Raw genomic sequence first — 6103 nt, forward strand, 5'->3', positions numbered from 1 at the left:
ACTCATTAAAAGCCTCTCAGCAAAGCATCTTTCCTTTCTTAGGAAGTTGATATGCGTTGGATGATATTGCATCTTTCCTCATCCTATTGTACTTATGTGCATTTGTACTTTGTCACTTTTTTCTTGTTCTCTCCTCTCTACAGGCACATTCGCTTTTAATTGAGAGATTGTTGGGATAAAGGCACATGTGCATAACTACCCATATATTAGTTACACTAATAGTACCCACATACCCACATACCTATACATTGTAGGTGGTGGGCGCCCATCACTGTCACTTCATTCTTTTTTCTTTCTTTGATATTTGAATAAAGGGAAGGCCAATCACACATTGTGACTTGTTGGAGTTCTCCTACATCTTGTGTGTCTCTCCCTCTTGCTCTTGCTCCTTCCACCATAGCTCTTACTTTCACTCTATGCTTCCACTTCAGGGCTCACTCCCTTCACAATAGACATATATCAACATAGATGGGAGAGCATTGACATTCAAAGGCTGATCACTTTGAAATTTCCAAGCTCAAATAGGCTGAAACCACATTGATTCATAGCTTCCAATGATGAGGCCAATGCCCACTTGAATGGGGTCAATGCAATGCTTAACAATGCCTAATGAGGTCTAAAAAAGTTATGATGAATCCCTTGATCAATAAGAGATCAACTCATACCTCACAGATGAGCTACCATGACTATCAATCCTACAGGTATTGAACTGTCTGTTGAAGCAAGAATGGGGAACTCCTCCAGATGTCCAACTCTAATACCAATTTGAAGTGAAGGATTCGAGATGGAGCTTCCTCTATGCTTCAATGGAGATGTAGTAAGTTGAGAGAGAAGAGAGCAAACACAACATGTGTGGGTACAATGACTTGTACTTCTTTAGGTTTTTCAAGTAGATATGTCAAACAAAGAGTATAATACCCATAAAGGGTGTGTTCACACCCTTGTAGGGTGCAGACACGATGCCCTTTATTTCTAGCATCCTCTACTTGTCATAGAAGGAGTACATTCACCAATACTTGAGCAATTTTATATGGTGATAAGCCCATCAACACGCTTTTACCATCTCATGTGAAGGTTAGTTGGTAAAATTTTTCCTAGTTTGATGATGAGAGGACCAAGATAGCTTGATGTATCCCATGATTGCAACTAGACCACCTGACATAGCATTTATAGTGGAAGTTGTGCTTGTTATATGGTGACACATGGCTAGCAACATTGGGATGTTGTGAAAGGTATCATGAGATACCCTAACGATGCTCCAAACTTGTGCCATTTTCTATGGTGGCAAGGATACTAGAGTCATGGGCTACATTGATTTATATTATGTAGGATATTCAAATAGTAGGATTCCACCTCTGGCTATGTCTTCACCTTTATTGGAGGTTCTCTTTCCTAGATATGGTTGGCAACCATTGCACCTACCCATACTTTATTTTCTTTTACACACACATACACACACACGCACACACACATGTGTGTGTGTGTGTGTGTACTGGAGTCATGGGCTACATTGATTTATATTATGTAGGACATGCAAGTAGTAGGAATCCACCTCTGGCTATGTCTTCACCTTTATTGGAGGTGCTCTTTCTAAGATATGGCTGGCAACCATTGCACCTACCCATACTTTATTTTCTTTTACACACACACACACACACACACACACACACACACACATGCACACGTACACACATATATGTGTGCATGTTTGTGTGTATGTATGTATAAACTTCCCCCGATATGTTGGATGGAGATAGATTAAGGAAGAAGTGTTTAGATGTGACGTCTCAAGCAAGCTCAATTAAAAAGAGTCCCCCCTTACCCCTCTCTTTCTCTAATAAGCATGGATGTGGCTTGTTTAGGATGCCAAATTGCCTCAAGCAGCATGCCTAAATGGGGTCTACCAATGTTAGCATGTTCCCCCCTTCCCCCTTTTTTTAAACAAGTGCACTGATTAGAAGACACACCCTTTCTCTTATTGATGCCAGGAGGCATATTCCACGGTGGATTCCGTGAGGTTTTGCGGTGGATTCTGTAAAATTTTATTATTACCGGGGCTCATACACAAAGTGGATAGTGTGCACCAGAAGGTCCCCAAGAACAAAAGAACTCTACTTTTTACACAAAAACCAATGAAGAAAGCTTGCATGACATGAACAAGAGACCAATTGGGTGCAATCTCCCCCCATGCCTTGTGTGAGCGCTCCACAAAGCATGTATTTCATATATTATTCATCTTCAAGCTCAAATAATAGCCCAAATTACAAAATAGCACACTTAATAAAGAATTAAAGCTAATGGGCGCCTAAGAAGTCAGGCGGTACCCAAATACAATGTCCAATACAAATATTTAAATCGTGTGTCCATGCGTATACAAAAATAATAAATAAATATCAAGCGATTTGATAAATAAGCGCGACAAAATATAGGCGCCATACCTAAGATATGCGCCCATCAAAAATATTGACGATAACTTGAATACATGCTATCCTCCAATGCTTCCCACTGCCACCGCTACTTGCTCTATACATCAACTGAAGCATTCACAATTGTTAGAAAAATAATACAATTAAACCGACAAAAGTGAATACCTAGCAGTCTTCAGCTACATAAATAAATTGGTTAGAAATCAATCCTAACCTTAATTTATTACGAGTGCACACTCTAAACTCATAAACGCTTATTAATTTAAATATGTATTTTGCGGAATCACCCGCTATGGAATCGCCCATGTACACATAAAATTAACAAAACGCTCGAAAAGGATAGGCGTCCCCATCGACTTCTCGCACAAAGAATCCACTTTGTGTATGAGCTCGGTAATAACAAAATTTTATGGAATCCACTGCAAAACCTCACAGAATCCACCTTGGAATATGCCTCGTGGCATCACTTATCGTTGATGGAGACAAAAATATTGATAATTAATATATTGATCTTAATACATGAATTCTTCAAAGGCTTATAAAATTAAATTTTTCCCTCATGCTACTTCCTTTGAATGAAATAGGAGCCAAATATAATATTAAATAATATAATAAAACTTAGAAAAGGATGACAAGGTCACCCTTGGTTCATGTTGATGTGACTTGAAAGAAAATCTAACTCCAAGGGGAAATATTTACTGAAGCATGAACCAAAGGATAATAGCTCAGTCTAGTGGACAAGGGAATGCTATTAGGTGATGGTGATATTGATGCATGTCAAAAAATCATGGCTAATAATGACTATTGAACCACTTAGAACCTCAACTTTGATACCAATACTGTTAAAATTGAACCATAAACCACAAATTGATAGTTCAATTTCACAAGTTTGAAATTGCACACAAGAAGAGAAATAGAAGGAAATGCAAAAAGTAAGGCATGACACAAATTGGGTGCAATCTCCCCATATGCATTGAGAGCCTCTTCTCAATGCATGTATTTATTAGTATTATTGATATTATGCCCACAAATAGAATAACATGCTTGCTTTTTCTCTTTCTATGAATAACACCTATTTTTTCTAAAATCTACACAATATCTAAAATCCCAAATAATATGTTTGGGGTTCAAATAAATAACAATGTCCAACCTTAGGATTAAAAGTATACAATGATATAAAATGTGTTGCATATTACATGTAATCATAAGATATCTTAAAATAGTTATCTATACTCCATCTAGTGCTTCATTAGCAAAACATAGTAAAGAAATGATAAGTTGGTGGAGTCTATTGAAAAGTTCCTTGGTGAGCTCAACCAAGATTTCCATGAAGAGAATCTCCACATTGACCCTTTAAACACTAACTAACGAGGCATGGCCTTCAAACACCAATGAGTAAACCCACATTGGTACAAAATATATTTTGTAACAAAATACTTCTATGATCTCCAAACAAGTTTCCTTGTAAACAATATATATTATTTACTTGAAAGTTATCTTATCACAAGAAATAAAGTTACTTCGTTTTTATATGTGCCTAAAAGCATTGTCTTGAATATGTTATAGAGTAATGTTGATTGCATAATCTTTGCATCTCAATTGTATACCCCTCAAACTCTAAATTATGCACTTTACACATTGGCCTTATGTGAGGTTATTACTCCATTGAGTAATTTGTGTCTCAATTTCATACTAGGTAATTATTCAATAACATACCTCATATCTCATCTCAACCATATCCAAGTTGATTGTTCCATCATGGAATTTGCATCTCAATCCTATAAGGTTAATTATTACATCATGTACTTTGTGTCTCAATATGTTATATTAATCATGTACAAGGGAATTGCTTCATCATGTATTTTATCTCTCATGTACGAGTTAGTTACATAGTCATGTACTCTATGTCGTCTCAACTATGTATAAGTTAACTTCTCTTTATGTAACAATTGTGCATGAGCAATTGCACAATTGTATACTTTGCGACTCAATTTGCAATCATGTACTTGATGCAAATTTAATTACACAATACTATAATTTGTATCTCAATCATACATACTAAAGCATCAATGTTAAGGTACTTTAGCAAGTTTTGATATATCCTCGAGGATGTTTCACATCCATAAGTTAATAAGGATGCAAAAGCAGCTAAAACTTTTCTCTAGGGTTTGTTGAAATCATGCTTGTGAAGATTAGATTCATTACTTAGATATGCCAATTTTTTGCCCTCTTAAAAATGTCTTTTTGAAGAATAAATTCATCAAAATAGAGTTATTACTATGTCCCCTTTTTTAAATGAGTCTTTGACTAGCTATTTCTTTACATTTATATTCTCAAAAATTTTGAATCTCAACTCTTCAAAAATGAAAATAATAATGTAGCTTAAATTAAATCCCTTGATATTTAATTAATTGGAAATATGTAATAAAAATTCCAAGTTAAAATTAAATACACTCAACTTTTAACTAATCAAACATAATTCAGAATAAGCTCTCATTTAAATTATAATTTACAAGATTTTAATTAATTAAATCTAACTTAACTAAATTTTAATTTAAATATTTTACATCATATATTACTTAATTAATTTAATATTTGAATTATATTTTTAGCATTCTATTTAACTAATTTTTAGAAATTTATCAAGTGTCTTTGTAGTTCCTCAGCTTCAGAGGCTAATTAAACATAGAAAATCTTTGTGCAATTCTATAATTTATAAAGGAATATTCTTTTGTATCAAATAATATTTCTTTCATAAGAAAAAAACCATATCATATAAAATATTCTTCCACCAAAATAATAACCCATAAGAAAGAATAGTTCCATTAATCAACTATTTAGTCCAACATAATAATCCATATATTTGATGGCTTGTCCCCATATTATATCATATAACAGTCTCATATTTCCCGTATTGTATGAATCTCGTATTTATATTATTGTAAGCTAGTATGTCATGCTGCCAAGCTAACATATGCCATGTGATGACTAGGCATCACATAAGCATAGGCCATTTATATTAATGTAAGCTAGTATGTCATGTCATGCCTAGCCTATGCATGTGTCAAATAGGCATCACATAAGCATTGGCTAGGCTAGACATGGCATAAATGAAGGGCAAGCGAAGGCCTATGCCTAGCATGTGCTTGGCATGTGCCTATTAGCCTATTTCTAGTCTAGCCTATGCATAGCTTATGTTAGAATGTCAAATTATTGCATGTGTTATTTGTTATTAGAATATTAGACTATGGTATTTGTACTTATAGATGTTATTTGTTGTTAAAATATAAGGTTGTGATATGTTATATATAGATATACACCACTAATCATGATATGTTGTGTTTTTATAAATGACTCTATTCATCTTGTTGCAAATGTTGATCTAACCAAGATCCTCGTCTCAGAATCCCAACCCCAACATTGGAAGGGATAACTAACCAAGGAGTATTTTATGGTAAAGGTGGATTTTTTTTGGGTGTTCCCCCATGGACAATAAGTTATATGAATATATGACTAGCCCTAAGTCTTCTCATATGTAGATGAATACACATACTTCATTGACACACCCTTTTCCATCATAGAGTTTGATGTTGCTTATAGTACTAACATTACATGCCCATTGTGCAACATCCATCATCTCCATCAATAGGGCTGTGCATGAGCCAAAGGTGTGGGGA

The sequence above is a fragment of the Lygodium microphyllum genome, chromosome 27 (assembly GCF_053477565.2).
Source record: "Lygodium microphyllum isolate KBCC chromosome 27, Lygodium_microphyllum_v1.1.10, whole genome shotgun sequence".
Classification (NCBI taxonomy): domain Eukaryota; kingdom Viridiplantae; phylum Streptophyta; class Polypodiopsida; order Schizaeales; family Lygodiaceae; genus Lygodium; species Lygodium microphyllum.